At 43.3% G+C, this 18,272-nt stretch overlaps 1 pseudogene; it reads right to left on the reverse strand.

Annotated features, from left to right (window-relative positions):
* Positions 1-63: 63 nt before the first annotated feature.
* LOC106609092 (glycogen [starch] synthase, liver-like) lies at positions 64-12,675 on the reverse strand (annotated as a pseudogene).
* Between the last annotated feature and the right edge of the window lie 5,597 nt (positions 12,676-18,272).

An 18,272-nucleotide genomic window follows, 5' to 3' on the forward strand; every position in this document is an offset into this window, starting at 1 on the left:
TGAGGGGACTTTTATCATCAAAATAATAGGTATTTTCTCTTAGAAATTATACATAGGTAATTGTGTAACAGCTGCTTAAGGCTCAGTGTCCCTACAACAGATCTAATATTGTACATTCTGGGCTGGAACAAAAACCTGCACTTACTGCAGCTCTCAAGGACCAGGGTTGGCCATCCCAGGCTAGTAGCGAGAGATCTCTCAGTTGGCAGTCTCTCCTGGGTGTGTCTTCTTGCCCTCGGGCGTGACACCCAGAGTAAAGGGGGCTTTGATGTTCTGCCTGTCCCGCTCTGCCTCCTTATCATCATCATATAGCTTTTCATCATCATCCTCCTCATCACTGTAGTGGGGGGTAGAGTGCACTGATGCCGAGGGGAGGGGGGCACAGAGAGAGAGAGAGAGAGAGAGAGAGAGAGAAATTATTCACGTCTCTGGAAAACGTCTCTCCGACAACCTCTCTGTGCGGTTCCTGTGGATGATGCGCTGTCGTCTGGACTGGTTGGCAGAACCCGAACATGAACTGGGTCAGCTGGTTACACGAGTCATCTGCCGAACGGAACTGCCGGTCCATTATGTAGATCCCTGAGAGGAGCGGGACAGGTACGGACCAGTGAGACGCAGGAATAAAGTATTCCATTCTATTATAAATAGAGTATTTATTCTATTCTAAACTGCTGACTGATAGGAAGTAGGGGTTTGAATTTCACTGATAAAAAGAGAGTCATTCTGTTCTTCTGGGTTTCGGGGGAACTCCCAAAATATATCAGAGCTCTTCCATAAGAAGTCACTTAAACTATGCACTGATTTGGTGATGAAACTGGAGAGGTCTATACGCATGTACTGTACATACCGCATGCTGTGGTGTCTGACACATGTTCCTCCACGAAGCCAGACAGGTTGGTGGTCACACTGGGTGTCCCCCATCACAGTACACTCAGCTGGGGAACAATAACAACTCCAGCATAATAGTGCACCCACACATCATGCAACTCTCCACACACAGGAATACACAAAAACAATGATATAAACATTAGCCAGAGAAAACCAAAGTGATGGAGTTTGTTTGCAGGCTGTGTAAGTGTGACAGGTCACCTGGTGTGTATCCCCAGGGCTCGTAGTAAGAAGGGAAGACCCCCAGGTGACAGCCTCGTACAAACTCCTCATTGTCCATAGGAAGCAGGGGGCAGGTGGAGGACAGGAACTCTGGGTGGAACACTATCTGATAGTATCAGGAAACATGTCTGTTTGTACCATTTAGAATAAAATATAGAGATCAGCACTACACTGGCTATACTGTATGCTCTAAGGGTCCTCTGTAGCTCAGTTAGTAGAGCATGGCGCTGGCAACACGAGGATAGTGGGTTCGATTTCCAGGACCAACCGTACGTAAAATCTATGCACGCATGACTGTAAGTCACTTAGGATAAAAGTGTCTGCTAAATGGCATATACTGTATACTCTAATGCAGGGGTTCCCAAACTTTTTTTGTTCGTGACCCACCAATTGAAGTGTCTTTTGAGCCGCAACCCACCATAAGTGTTGTGCGGTGAAAATACATACACAGACTAAAGAATAAGTAAAACACATTATCGTGGCAGCGGAGAGAGAAGATTTCAAAGCTAATCTCCTGCAATTCCACACATCCTGCCATGGAGCTGAAAGAAAATATTGCAATTTTAAAGCCAATTTCCTGAAATTCTATACAGTTTGCCATGGAGGTTAGAGAACATTTAGTAGTTTTAAAGCTAATTTCCTACAATTCTACGCATTTTGACATGGCTAATATTGTGTTCTTATGCTCAAACATTATAACCAAATCAATGGGGGCCTAATTGTCTAGCTTTTATTTTGTTGATTGTAAATTCTCAACAATGATAAGTTATTATAGAAAAATGTATAAGTCCATTATCTTTTCCACATCTTTTCTCTTTGATTTTAGTCCTTTAAGTACATTGAAAGCGGTTTTCTATGGGGGGGGGGGGGGGGGGGGGGGCAACCGGTATTACTTATCATATGCACATATGAGCCTTTATGATATCTTTTATATTGTCAACGTCTCGGCTGCCAGACCTTCTCCAGACAATTCTTCAACTGGTTTAACACAATAAACGAGGCAAAAACATTATCATAAACAAACATGGACATCAAACGTACATCCTGCATACCTTGACTCGGTCAGTGCGAGCGCCGAAGAGGCCGATGCGTCTCACGTTGGCCAGGATGGGGTCAGAGGCGTCATCCCGCATGCTGTGAGTGGTCACTGGAGGAAGGGTGTGTCTCTGCAGAGAGAGAAACAGACAGAGTACAGAGTGTTTGTGTGTGTGTGTGTGTGTGTGGTGTGTGTGTGTGTGTGTGTGTGTGTGTGTGTGTGTGTGTGTGTGTGTGTGTGTGTGTGTGTGTGTGTGTCTGTGTACGTGCATGCATGTGCATGTGTTGTGACTGCGTCATCAATGTGCACGTGCCTTGAGCAGTAAACATGGCGCGTATCAACATCTATAAGTCACTGATCCATGACTAATAACCTTTACGAGTAGACATCAGGAATATGGATCTGAAGGAGAATATCTATCCATTGACCTAATGATATTTAATGATTCTCTTCTCTTGGGATTACCCTCAAAAGAAACACAAGCCTTTCTCCCAGAAGATATGAACGTGCATGTAAAAGAGTTGCTGAACAGACAGTAATGCTAAAAACATGTCACAAGTGAACAGGCTGCTACATCTCACGTCAGCTTTGAAGCGTAAGAACTTAGCAGACATGCAAAGCCATTTGTCACCCTAACCACTGTGTGAATGCAGCAAAAGTGCAGACAGACAAGTAATTCTGTACGGGTACATCTCAGGGTCAACACAAATGGCAGTGAGAGTAACGACGGCCACAATCTGTCCACCAATCAAACACCTGTGTCATCATTTTACGCCTAAACACATGTGACATGAATAAATCTAAGTGACAACGCCATTGTTATTGGCACTTTGCTATTAAATACTGCAACACCATCCAATCTATTGACCCATGGCCTGGTGTTATGGCAGTTCAATGATTCACGCTGGGCTGTATAACTGCAGGGTCCATTCATTCATGGTTTTAGCACCAGGTATCCCCCAGTCCCATTCTGAATTGATCATCTTACAGGGTCATACCTCACATTGACCCTATAGGCCCATTCTACCACGTCAATGTTTAGTTACTCCATTCATAAAACAGCAGGGTACAATGTATGGGGATTCTCTGGACGATACATCGCCATATTACCTTGTTGTCCAGTTTTCTCTGTCTTTCTACCACTCTGGTTGTCTCACACCCCAACTCTGTTTTATTTGATGTTCATCATACAAATGTCTATACGCCGGTCTTTTAATCATAATGTAGACTTGACCCAATCTACTGTATGGAGACTGTCAGCATTCTCAACAACCTAACACTTAATGGCTTTATTACTGTGTATAATGCACTTCTTACAGCTATTCTATTCTATAACCTTTACCTCAGTATATTTCATACATTATCTGTCTCTCCAACTCCTACCTGTGTGGCATAGATGGCTCTCTTCATGATGGTGAAGTTGTCTCTGTCCAGGATGGTGTCCAATACAGGGATGTCTCCTCTGAAGACATCATGAGGTCATCAGCAGGTCAGAAAAGCAACACTCAAGTAATCACATTAGAACCCGCATGGACAAGCCCTTCATTAACAGGGAAGCTCGTTCCACACTTTCGTAACGTGGAAGACCCAAAGGTCACACACCATCCGCATGAATTGACCCCCCCCCCCCCCATTCGTTTTGTACACTGCTGCTACTCGCCATTTATTATCTATGCGTAGTTACTTCACCCCTTCCTACATGTACAAATTACCTCAACTAACCTATACCCCCGCACACTGACTCGGTACTGGTGCCCCCTGTATATAGACTCGTTATTGTTATTTTATTGTGTTACTTTTTATTCTTTTTTATTTTAGTTTATTTGGTAAATATTTTCTTAACTCTTCTTGAACTGCACTGTTGTTAAGGGCTTGTAAGTAAGCATTTCACAGTAAGGTCTACACTTGTATTCGGCGCATGTGACAAATAGCATTTGATTTGATTTGAAGTGCAGCCTTAGTTCATTCATAACAAAAGCCTGCTAAGGATTTCCTTGCTAAATAGAGGGGTGATATGACATACAGTACAGGTCTGGTGAATACACTGGTGGAAGAGAGACTCTATATTTTCTTTTATTGTTTTTAATTGACTTACATTAACAAAGCCTCGTAAAGCCTCTTGCCAAACTTATCTTTCACAGCGTCCCTGTCAGAGAGAGATACATACAGTAGATAATGAGCAAACTGTTTTAGATTTAACATGTTAATAGGAACCATGTTGGCAACACGAGTTCCAAGGCAAAATTCTAAGAAGAATGCAAATGAGAATGTTATTTTCATTAAATGTTTGGTGCTAATATTGCAGACATTTTGCAGAACTCCATGAGGTGCACCATTGTGGGTTGCATAGACGTACCAGAGCTGTTTGCCTGTCCCTTCAGCATCTCCACGTTAAAGGTGTTGGTCTTGGCTGGCATGATGAAGAAAACCACCACTTTGACGTTATTCTTATGCACCTGGGAGAGAAGGTGAAAAGCTTAAATGAGATGACAAGACCATGGTGCTTGCCTACGGAGCTGTGAGGGGAACGGCACCTCCGTACCTTCAGGCTCTGATCAGTCCCTACACCCAAAGAAGGGCACTGCGTTCATCCAACTCTGGCCTGCTCGCCTCCCTACCTCTGCGGAAGCACAGTTCCCGCTCAGCCCAGTCAAAACTGTTCACTGCTCTGGCACCCCAATGGTGGAACAAACTCCCTCACGACACCAGGACAGCGGAGTCAATCACTACCTTCCGGAGACACCTGAAACCCCACCTCTTTAAGGAATACCTGGGATAGGATTAAGTAATCCTTCTAACCCTCCCCCCCTACCCTCCCCCCAAAAAAGATATAGATGTACTATTGTAAAGTGGTTGTTCCACTGGATATCATAAGGTGAATGCACCAATTTGTAAATCGCTCTGGATAAGAGCATCTGCTAAATGATGTAAATGTAAAATGTAATGAAGAATTAAGGATTAAACTGTCATTTTCTTTTGAGAGAGACCAGTAGATGTGCAGTATTGATTAGAGGCCCATTATTATTTTTTTTATTACATTGTAGAATAAAAGTGAGGACATCAAAACTATCAAATAACACATATGGGATCATGTAGTAACCAAAAAAGTGTTAAACAAATCAAAATATATTTTATATTTGAGATTCTTCAAAGTAGCCACCCTTTGCCTTGATGACAGCTTTGCACACTCTTGGCATTCTCTCAGTCAGCTTCATGAGGTAGTCATCCGGAATGCATTTCAATTAACAAGTGTTAAAAGTTAAAAGTTAATTTGTGGAATTTATTTCCTTCTTAATGCTTGAGCCAATCAGTTGTGTTGTGACAAGGTATGGGTGATATACAGAATATAGCCCTATTTACTAAAAGACCAAGTCCATATTATGGCAAGAACAGCTCAAATAAGCAAAGAGAAATGACAGTCCATCATTACTTTAAGACATGAAGGTCATTCAATACGGGAACTGTCAAGAACTTTGAACGTTTCTTCAAGTGCAGTCGCAAAAACCATCAAGCGCTATGATGAAACTGGCTCTCATAAGGACCGCCACAGGAAAGGAAGACCCAGAGTTACTGCTGCTGCAGAGGATAAGTTCATTACAGTTGCAACCCAAGTAAATGCTTCACAGAGTTCAAGTAACAGACACATGTCAACATCAACTGTTCAGAGGAGAATGCGTGAATCAGGCCTTCATTTTACTAGGCAAGTCAGTTAAGAACAAATTCTTATTTTCAATGACAGCCTAGGAACAGTGGGTTAACTGCCTTGTTCAGGGGCAGAACGACATATGTTTTTACCGTGTCAGCTCGGGGATTCGATCTTACAACCTTTCGGTTACTAGTCCAACGGTCTAACCACCAGCCTACCTGCCGCCCAAGAATTTAATGGACAAATTTCTGCAAAGAAACCACTACTAAAGGACACCAATAAGAAGAAGAAACTTGCTTGGGCCAAGAAACACGAACAATGGACATCAGACCGGTGTAAATCTGTCCTTTGGTCTGATGAGTCCAAACTTGAGAGTTTTGGTTCCAACCGCCTCGTCTTTGTGAGATGCAGAGTAGGTTAACGGATGATCTCCGCATGTGTGGTTCCCACAATGAAGCATGGAGGAGGAGGTGTGATGGTGTGGGGTTGCTTTGCTGGTGACACTGTCAGTGATTTATTTAGAATTCAAGGCACACTTAACCAGCATGGCTACCGCAGCATTCTGCAGCAATACGTCAACACGACAATGACCCAAAATACACATCCAGGCTGTGTAAATGCTATTTCACCAAGAAGGAGTGATGGAGTGCTGCATCGGATGACCTGGCCTCCAAAATCACCTGACTTCAACCCAATTGAGATGGTTTGGGATGAGTTGATGGCAGAGTGAAGGAAAAGCAGCCAACAAGTGCTCAGCATATGTGGGAACTCCTTAAAGACTGTTGGAAAAGCATTACAGGTGAAGCTGGTTGAGAGAATGCCAAGAGTGTGCAAGCTATCATCAAGGCAAAGGGTGGCTACTTTAAAGAATGTCACGTCCTGACCATAGTAAGATGTTATTTTCTATGGTAGAGTAGGTCAGGGCGTGACAGGGGGTGTTTTGTGTTTTTCTATGTTTTGTATTTCTATGTTTAAGTTCTAGTTTTCTATTTCTATGTTGTTGTTTTTGGGATGATCTCCAATTAGAGGCAGCTGGTCCTCGTTGTCTCTAATTGGAGATCATACTTAAGTAGGGTTTTTTTTCCACCTGTGTTTGTTGGTAGTTGTCTTCTGTTTAGTTTTCTGTACCTGACAGAACTGTGCGTTTTCGCTTTGTTATTTTTTCTTTAGTGTTCTGAGTTAAAATAAATATTCATCATGAGCAATCAACACGCTGCGCTTTGGTCCCCTCTCTACGACAGCCGTTACAAAGAATCTCAAATAAAAAATATATTTTGATTTGTTTAACACTTTTTTGGTTACTACATGATTCCATATGTGTTATTTCATAGTTTTGATGTCTTCACTATTATTCTACAATGTAGAAAATAGTAAAAAATAAAGAAAAACCCTTGAATGAGTAGGTGTGTCTAAACTTTTGACTGGTACTGTAGTTAGCAGTATATTGGATAACAAACTTGAAAACATAATAAGGACTTAATTATTACCCATAGAAGTGTCCCCTGATAAATTCCTGAATCCGACCCTGGTTAGTGGAGTGAAGGTTCTGGGAACTCGTGCATGGCTGAGAACTTCTTGATGTTCAATCTGTTCGGCATCACCATATCTGTACAGTAGACAGAGAGAAACCCAGCCTACTTCAATATCAAATATCCCTGCTCTGTCACTTTATGTTCAATAGGAGTACAGTTGTAAAGTACAGTTGCAAAGACATGGGCACAGTGGACAGCAGTTCTCTCCAGACAGTAGCAATGGTAGATCTGCCTCTCACCAGCTTCCTGGTCGATGTTGAACTGACAGGGGCACATCAGAAATCAACACAAGAGTCATTAATAGGTCATTATTAAGATAACTATTGTGTAATTACCAATTGTCATTCACATTCTAAGTAAATATCAGTTAAATAGTGAATGAAACCTGTGAATAAAACTCTTTCAAATGTTCTACACTAACTATTATTGGGGCTATGGGGTTCATTTAGAGTTTGACAAATGTTTGAAGTGGGATCTCCCTTGAGTCTCCTGTCTGCCAGCGAGGAGGAGGCTTCCTCTTCCTCTCCATAATGAGAAGCTGCTGTCAATTACTCAGCCTGCCCAGTGAATGACCTTTAGGCCCACAATGACCTTTTTACACTTAGCCTGAGGGCCAATTACAGTTCCATACACCAGCGCAAACACAACACAGACCCATAGCTTACTGACACACAGGGGAGACACTGGGAGAAACTCTAAATCTAACAAAAACACCTGACTCTGTGATGAGCAAAACATTTTGTGAGGCATTTGAATAACAAAGCCACAGACCTATAGCTCACTGACGCACGGGAGAGACAAACAATGCTTAACGTATTATTACCCCAACATTGTTAAAGCTGAAAAAGTTAGTGAGGAATTTCAATAACGAAAGTTTATAGGTTTGTGTGTGTGTGTGTGTGTGTGTGTGTGTGTGTGTGTGTGTGTGTGTGTGTGTGTGTGTGTGTGTGTGTGTGTGTGTGTGTGTGTGTGTGTGTGTGTGTGTGTGTGTGTGTGTGTGTGTGTGTGTGTGTGTGTGTGCGTGCGTGCATGCGTGCGTGTGTGGCCTCTTTACCTTGTCCAATTTGTTGTAGAAGTCCACATTTCCGGCACAGAGGTATTGTCCCAACAGAGTGGAATGGGTTGTGATGATGGTTGCAAAGGGAATCTTCCGCGAGCGACAGAGAATAAGTCTTCCCCCTGCCTGCCACTCTTGGAAATGGTCGAGGACATTGGGCGAGTCTCCAAGCTGGTCAGTTAAATAGGAATGAAAGCAACGAATTACTGATGATTAGCTCTATAATCTCATATTACCCAAGAGGGTGAATATGTTTTGAGTAAAAAGAAGTAGGCTACTGTATATCTTTTTTTTAAAGGTATCTGACATTAAGATATTCACATCAAGCAGATATTCTTGACTTCAAAAAACAAACCCATACAGCAATCTTTAAACCTCTTTCCGAGTATTTTTCACAGCATCCTTATCAAGCTGACAAATTACCTCTTTAAAGAACCAGGCAACCATGGATCCAAAAACGTTTGCCTCACTGTCATGGGCGGGCATATCGATACCACAGGTGTCCCACAGATCCCCCTTCCATCGGTCCAGGTTCCAGGCTGCTGACCCCGTGTCAAATAGGATCACATAGGGACTGCCCTCGATCAGCCAGCGCCCAAAGTACACCTAAAACATACAGTATAATCCCAACATAAGGCACCTCCGTACCTTCAGGCTCTGATCAGTCCCTACACCCAAAGAAGGGCACTGCGTTCATCCAACTCTGGCCTGCTCGCCTCCCTACCTCTGCGGAAGCACAGTTCCCGCTCAGCCCAGTCAAAACTGTTCGCTGCTCTGGCACCCCAATGGTGGAACAAGCTCCCTCACGACGCCAGGACAGCGGAGTCAATCACCACCTTCCGGAGACACCTGAAACCCCACCTCTTTAAGGAATACCTGGGATAGGATTAAGTAATCCTTCTAACCCCCCCCCCCAAAAAAAGATATAGATGTACTATTGTAAAGTGGTTGTTCCACTGGATATCATAAGGTGAATGCACCAATTTGTAAGTCGCTCTGGATAAGAGCGTCTGCTAAATGATGTAAATGGAAATGGAAATGGACGATATGTGTGGTTCTAGAAGACAGTACCAACCAACACGAAACCCACAATCACAGTATCAAACACATGGGGCAAAGCTGAAATACTACTAAATAATAGTTTCTGAAGCTGCTGATGTATTTGTTTGTCTCTGATCCTGGAGATGGTGTTTGTCTGCCAACTTGTGGACTCATCATCTCTATTTAACTCCATTGGCGTTAACGGTGTAGGCCTACTTCTGTAGAAGTGCATGGCTGCCCTCTTCTGGACAGAAAGTACTACTACAGGATTGTGTATTCTCCACTTGCATGTCACACCTATAGAATAGAATAGAAAATAAGATGATGTAATAAATCTGTAGTAGAGTACCAGGCAGCCGTTGTCAATAAGGGGCCCATAGCTTTCTTGATGGCTGGGTTTGGGAGCTCACACTGCTCCACCTGGGTCTTGAAATTGTGTTCGGAAAACGGCCCCATCATGAATAAGTTCTCCCCCCCGTTCATCCACTGTTATCTTGGCCTTGGTCTGGATCACTGTGTAGATCCCATCAACTGGAGGAAAAATATATAACATACATGAGAGTCAAACCTTCTAACTTGTGACACACATGAGGGGAGGTGAGTGTGTCCACATATTAAGATATAGTTCTGCATGATATTGTGTATTTTGCACGATTAATAGTCTGGAATTAACAAAAACAAAGACCATGATATAAATAACAAAATAAATTTGAAAATGCTGCGTAAAAGATAAGCTACAGTCAAATATTTGTGAAGAGGACCATCAACAATCAGAAACCCCTGTATTACGTTTGCACACCATGATAGGTGCATAAGACGTTTCCCTGATGCCAAATACACATACATGATAAGCAGTGTTGGGGAAGCTACTCTTAAAATATAGTTTACCAAGTTACCAAGCTACCAATTACTTCACTACGTCCAAACTACTTTTTACGAAAATAGAGTTCAAAAAATATTTACTAAATAAACTAAAGTAAATAATGTAAAAAAGTAACACAATAAAATAACAAGAATGAGGCTATATACAAGGGGTACCGGTACAGAGTCAATGTGCGGAGGTACAGGTTAGTTGAGGTAATTTGTACATGTAGGAAGGAGTCAAGTGACTATGCATAGATAATAAACAGCGAGTAGCAGCAGTGTAAAAACAAAAGGGGGGTCAATGCAAATAGTCTGGGTGGCCATTCGAGTAATTGTTCAGCAGTCTTATGGCTTGGGGGTAGAAGCTGTTAAGGAGCCTTTTGGACCTAGACTTGGCGCGCTGGGATCGCTTGCCATGCGGTAGCAGAGAGAACAGTCTATGACTAGGGTGACTGGAGTCTTTGACAATTTTTTGGCCTTCCTCTGACACCGCCTAGTATACAGGTCCTGGATGCAGGAAGCTTGGCCCCAGTGATGTACTGGGCTGTACTCACTACACTCTGTTGCGCCTTACGGTCAGATGCCGAGCAGTTGCTATACCAGGCAGTGATGCAACTGGTCAGGATGCTCTCGATGGTGCAGCTGTAGGTCTTTTTGAGGATCTGGGGACCCATGCCAAATCTTTTCAGTCTCCTGAAGGGGAAAAGGCGTTGTCGTGCCCTCTTCACAACTTTCTTGGTGTGTTTGAACCATGATAGTTTGTTGGTGATGTGGACACCAAGGAACTTGAAACTCTCGACCTGCTCAACTACAGCCCTGTCGATGTGAATGGGGCGTGTTCGGCACTCCTTTTCCTGTAGTCCACGATCTTCTCCTTTGTCTTGCTCACATTGAGGGAGATGTTGTTGTCCTGGCACCACACTGCCAGGTCTCTGGCCTCCTCCCTATAGGCTGTCTCACCACGCAGTCGTGGGTAAACAGGGAGTACAGGAGGGGATTAAGCACCACCCCTGAGTGGCCCCGTGTTGAGGATCAGCGTGGCAGATGTGTTGTTGCCTACCCTTACCACCCGGGGGCGCCCGGTCAGGATGTCCCGGATCCAGTTGCAGAGGGAGGTGTTTAGTCTCAGGGTACTTAGCTTAGTTATGAGCTTTGTGGGTTGAACTAGTTGACTACATATACAGTAGTTCACTAATCCCCAACACTGCATACGTGGATGACCTCTGAACTCTTCACAACAACAGGATAGACTCAGACAACAGATCTGTCCATATACAGTACACAGAACTGAAGAGCCCTATACTACAAAAAGTACATTGTTTCTATGATCATTGGGACTCTCATGTCTAGTTTAGTCTATTTTCCAGGAACACACGTTTATTTTGCCAGTAAGGTTAAGGTTCATATAGTTTATATAACCATAGTTCATATGGTTCACACATCCTGTTACACAAACAACATTAAGACATATGTATTTGACAGAGATTGTGTATTTATCTTCAATTAAATGTCTAACAGTTCAGACAGTGAGACAGTTAATATTCTCCAATCACACTGTATTTTCAAAATTTTTCAACATTTGCTCTTTTGGGACCAAAGATTCAAAGATGACCATATTTAGCAAAATGAAGATGACAAGTGACACTGGCATTAGGCTAAACTGTCACAGCTCCAGAGGAATTTTAAGATGATCCTCTCAATCATGATAGTATCCCATATCTGACCAATCTGGACCAATAATCCAGGGGTCATGAACTCTTTAAGAGTTGCTCCATATTTGTACACTTCACTGCAACCCATCTTTACACAAAAGTAGTAACATTGCCTAAAATAAGTGATGTACTATTAAAATTGCAAGATCATCAATGGCATCTGTAGACAATACATACAACATTGCATCCACTGTCACTATAACATTTACTGAGGAGGGACACAAAACTGAGGAGGGAACCAAGACCATTAGAAACTTTACAGTGAATTGTCTATCTCCATGCAGATCATTCTCAGTCAGGTAATACTAACATTTATTAGTAACCTCCCAGGCTAACTCAAACAAGAGCAGGTCGTCTACAGGTAGAACTTTGTCATCCCGCAGAGGCAGACGTCATGTGACGTCATGGATAAGGAACGGGTCAGGGGCAAGAAAAGGTAAGTGCCACTGATGCTCTCTCAGTGTGTTGGTCCTCTCCTCTGTAGGTTCAACTGTAAACTGTCTATCTTCTCACATCTGAATATCCCACTGGAGTTCACTTGAACTCAGAAGAGGATGCAACACACATCCCATGGTCCCAGTTTGTCACTCCTAGAAGTCCACTGTCCACTGTCCTACTTTTTGTGATTGAATCTGACCCTCGTCTTTGAACAGAAAGTCAACATTCCCTGGCTGCATGCACGGGACTGAAGTCCACACACAGACATCAAGAGTAATGTTTTGACAAAGCCAATAGTGAGCAAAAGTGGAGAATATACAGATATAGGATCTTCATTTGAGCCAGTTTGCTACAGCAGGAAAATAATCCTGCAGCAATAGGAAATAAGAATTATTATGTGGATTATAATGAATGGAAATTTTTATGGGGGTTGATACGTTTTTCGTTACTGGAAATTACAAACTTTCGAAGCCTTTTTAAAACTCAAATACACCACAAGTTTGCATTTCCTTCTATGCAGGACAATTCTCAGCAACAAAAGAGTGATCAAAAATTAAGATCCTACATAAATTATAAATCAAAGTTTTACAGTCATTATTCTGTGGTTTCCCTAACCTTAAACAGGACGCCAAATTCATGATATAAAAAATACTCATTCACGTTTGGATATTGTATTTTTTACATAAAAATGCAAATGTTTATTATTTATATTATGAATTTGACCCTACTATTTAAAGGGCTACGGTTCCTTATTTTGGCGATGTAGACTATATTAGGCCTACTGGAGTTTTATTATCATGCATATCATATGTCTGCAATAGAGGGACCTCGACATTAATTACAATAGCCTAAATAATTACACAAATTACACTTTTGTTTTGAAACAATAGTTTATGTTAGGGAAAATCTCATTGCGACAAAAACAAAACCTAGGTAAGACTACAGTTACTTCCTGCTAATGATCACGCAGAAGGCTATACGTGACGCAATGTTTGCTTGAACTTTGCTCCTCCTCATTCAGTGACAGCCAAGTGTTAGGGCTGTGTAGTGTATCCACACATTGAAACCTGACCTCGCTCTTAATCCATGTTCAGTCCATGTAGCCTTTTCAAGCGCATCAAAATCAAATCAAATTTTATTTGTCACTTGCGCCGAATACAACAGGTGTAGACCTTACAGTGAAATGCTTACTAACAAGCCCTTAACCAACAATGCAGTTTAAGGAAAATCCCCCCAAAAAGTAAAAGATGAGAATAACTAATAATAAAAGAGCAGCAGTAAATAACAATAGTGGGGCTTTATTCAGGGGGTACCGGTACAGAGTCAATGTGCGGGGGGCACCGGTGTCAAGGTAATTGAGGTAATTATGTACATGTAGGTAGAGTAATTAAAGTGGCTATGCATAGATAATAACAGAGAGTAGCAGAAGCGTAGGGGGGGGCAATGCAAAAAATCTGGGTAGGCATTTGATTAGCTGTTCAGCAGTCTTATGGCTTGGGAGTAGAAGCTGTTACAAAGCCTCTTGGACCTAGACTTGGCGCTCCGGTACCGCTTGCCGTGCGGTAGCAGAGAGAACAGTCTATGACTAGAGTGGCTGGAGTCTTTGACAATTTTTAGGGCCTTCCTCTGACACCGCCTGGTATAGAAGTCCTGGATGCCAGGAAGCTTGGCCCCGGTGATGTACTGGGCCGTACGCACTACCCTCTGTAGTGCCTTGCAGTCGGAGGCCGAGCAGTTGCCATACCAGGCAGTGATGCAAACAGTCAGGATGCTCTCGATGGTGCAGCTGTAAAACCTTTTCAGGATCTGAGGACCCATGCCAAATCTTTTCAGTCTCCTGAGTGGGAATAGGTTTTGTCATGCCCTCTTCATGACTGTCTTGGTGTGCTTGGACCATGTTAGTTTGTTGGTGATGTGGACGCCAAGAAACTTGAAGCTGTCAACCTGCTACACTACACACTACAGCCCTGTCGATGAAAATGGGGACGTGCTCGGTCCTCATTTTCTTGTAGTCCACAATCATCTCCTTTGTCTTGATCACGTTGAGGGAGAGGTTGTCCTGGCACCACACGGTCAGGTCTCTGACCTCCTATAGGCTGTAGGCTGTCTCATTGTTCTCGGTGATCAGGCCTACCAATGTTGTGTCATCAGCAAACTTAATGATGGTGTTGGAGTTGTGCCAGGCCGTGCAGTCATGAATGAACAGGGAGTACAGGAGGGGACTGAGTATGCACCCCTGAGAGGCCCCCGTGTTGAGGATCAGCGTGGCGGATGTGTTGTTACCTACCCTTACCACCTGGGGGTGGATGTCATGAAGTCCAGGATCCAGTTGCAGAGGGAGGTGTTTAGTCCCAGGGTCCTTAGCTTAGAGCTTTGAGGGCACTATGGTGTTGAACACTGAGCTGTAATCAATGAATAGCATTCTCACATAGGTGTTCCTTTTGTCCAGGTGGGAAAGGGCAGTGTGGCATGTAATAGAGATTGCATCCTCTGTCGATCTGTTGGTGCGGTATGCAAATTGGAGTGGGTCTAGGGTTTCTGGGATAATGGTGTGAGCAATGACCAGCTTTTCAAAGCACTTCATGGCTACAGACGTGAGTGCTACGGGTCGGTAGTCATTTAGGCAGGTTGCCTTAGTATTCTTGGGAACAGGGACTATGGTGGTCTGCTTGAAACATGTTGGTATTACAGACTCAGACAGGGAAAGGTTGAAAATGTCAGTGAAGACACTTGCCAGTTGGTCAGCGTATGCTAGGAGTACACATCCTGGTAAATCGTCTACCCCAGCGGCCTTGTGAATGTTGACCTGTTTAAAGGTCTTACTCACATCGGCTGCTGCGAGCTTGGAACATCTGATGCATGTTTCAGTGTTACTTGCCTCAAAGCGAGCATCAAAGTTATTTAGCTCGTCTGGTAGGCTTGTGTCACTGGGCAGCTCTTGGCTGTGCTTCCCTTTGTAGTCTGTAATAGTTTGCAAGCCCTGCCACATCCGACGAGCGTCGTAGTACGCTTTGCCTGTTTGATGGTTCGTCGGAAGGCATAGCAGGATTTCTTATAAGCTTCCGGGTTAGAGTCCCTCTCCTTGAAAGCGGCAGCTCTACCCTTTAGCTCAGTGCGAATTTTGCCTGTAATCCATGGCTTAAGGTTGGGGTATGTACGTACAGTCACTGTGGGGACAATGTCCTCAATGTATTTATTGATAAAGCCAGTGACTGATATGGTATACTTCTCGGAAGAATCGGCATCAGAAGAATCGCGAATATATTCCAGTCTGTGATAGCAAAACAGTCCTGTAGTTTAGCATCTGCTTCATCTGAGCACTTTTTTATAGACCGAGTCACTGGTGCTTCCTGCTTAATTTTTGCTTGGCACCCCCATAGTCCTATTTCTCAATATTGCCTAGCCTATAGGTGGTTTAGCCTATAGGTAGGCATATTGGTGGTATATGGCATAATTTCTCATTAAATAATCTGGGTTTCATTCCCAGAAATAGTCCCCATATGTTGTGTTGGCTTTGCAAACACTTGGCACCCCCATGCATCCTGAATGAGTTGTGTTTTAAGCATGGGGTTGAATGTTGGTCAAATAGAATGCATCCACTTCTGATGGCCCAACAAGAATCAATCATGGGTGAAGTAATTTATATGGATGTCTCTGCTGGCCAAAATCTTCCCATATCCCTCAAACCTCTCATGCACTCTAGCAAACTGCATCAATTCAACAATGACCACATCTGACAGTAACATTTTCAGAGAAAAGTCATCCCATGGCGCGGAATGTCAACATTTCCTAGAAGGTAATGAATTATTCAACACCACTAAACAGTGGACAGCGCCGCGAACGCTACTCATCCGCTGTCATCTCGCTCCCAACAATCCGGTGCACACAGACGGAAATATAAAAGGCAGAGAATACACGTCATGCATCAAAGACAGACAGCTTAGTGTCGATGACCACATATTGTTTCTTGCTGCATTGGTTGGATGCGAAGTGTGATCACTTGGATTTTGACAGAATGAGAATGCTGGCATTTTTCCTGGTTTGTGCGATAATTCGCCAGTATGGAACATGGGGGACTCCAACTCCAGGATTTGGGTGGACGGATATCCCAGGTAATTTCTTGATTTGATATAGTCTAATTACTTTTTGATTTCTTATAGGTTCATTTTCTTCTCATAATGTCCTGAGCCAAACTTTTTAATATCCAAAAGTAATAAAAGAAAATTCGATTTTATAATTTGATGCTCTCTCTTTTCTCAGGACATACACCTGCTAAGGCGCAAGAGGGGCACTCTGTTGTGATGAGAAGCAAGGTTGTCAGTCCGAATTTACCTGACGATGCGAACCTTTGTTACCTTTTGAAAGAGAGTGATGAAGACCAGCGACACATTATCTGCAAACATCGTTTAACTCGGACCAGCAAATTCAACTTCAACCCGTTTGGGCTCCGATTTGGAAAGCGCAACATATTTAACACATCTAAGGCCAACCTCATAAGATCCAGGACAAGCAAACTGTTGCCTATTCTACTCTACTTCAGAGAAATAGAAGTTCCTGCCTAAATTGGTTCCTTCCCAAGAAGGAACTAATGTTTAAACAATGGAGATGGTCAGTTGCTTAAGTTATAGCAGTTATAGCAGCATCGTTATAACCATTCACTCGTGAGGTAAAGAGTTTGTGTGTCATATTGTCTACTTATAAGGTGGGTTTGGAAAATACAAGTCTGCTGAATAAAAGTTTTGTACATGTCTTGTGTGATGTAATTATTAAACCATGTAATGACAATAAGGAAAATACACTCAATCTCCAAAAGTACACTACATGACCAAAAGTATGTGGATACCTGCTCGTCGAACATCTCATTCCAAAATCATGGGCATTAATATATATTTGGTCCCTCCTTTGCTGCCATAACAGCCTCCACTCTTCTGGGAAGGCTTTCCACTAGATGTTGGAACATTGCTGCAGGGAATTGCTTCCATTCAGCCACAAGCGCATTAGTGAGGTCAGGCACTGATGTTGGGCGAGGCCTGGCTCGCAGCGGCGCCCCAAAGGTGTCCTATGGGGTTGAGGTCAGGGCTCTGTGCAAGCCAGTCAAGTTCTTCCACACCGATCTCAACAAACCATTTCTGTATGGACCTCGCTTTGTGCACGGAGGCATTGTCATGCTGAAAGAGGAAAGGGGCTTCCCAAAACTGTTGCCACAAAGTCGGAAGCACAGAATTGTCTAGAATGCTGTAGCATTAAGATTTCCCTTCACTGGAACTAAGGAGCCTAGCCCGAACCATGAAAACCACCCCAGACCATTATTTTTCCATCACCAAACTTTAGCTGGCACTATGCAGTCGGGCAGGTAGCGTTCTCCTGGCATCCGCCATACCCAGATTCATCCTTCCGACTGCCAGATGGTGAAGCGTGATTCATCACTCCAGAGAACACATTTCCACTGCTCCAGAGTCCAATGACGACGAGTTTCACACCACTCTAGCCGACACTCGGCATTGAGCATCTTAGGCTTGTGTGCGGCTGCTCAGCCATGGAAACCCATTTCATGAAGCTCCCGACGAACAGCTTTGTGCTGACGTTGCCTCCAGAGGCAGTTTGGAACTCGGTAGTGAGTATTGCAACCGAGGACAGACAGCTTTGTTGACAGGTGTGGCTGAAATAGCCAAAGCCACTAATTTGAAGGGGTATCCACATACTTTTGGCCACGTAGTGTAATTGTCTTGAATCAGCCACTCATTTCAGCAACCACTAAAAAGTGGACAGGGCCTTAATTTGTTGGTTGGGGAAGAAAAGCGATGTTAACATGCAGTACTTTTGGCTACTTAACAGA

Source organism: Salmo salar, chromosome 07 (genome assembly GCF_965601325.2).
Source record: "Salmo salar chromosome 07, fSalSal1, whole genome shotgun sequence".
Lineage (NCBI taxonomy): Eukaryota > Metazoa > Chordata > Actinopteri > Salmoniformes > Salmonidae > Salmo > Salmo salar.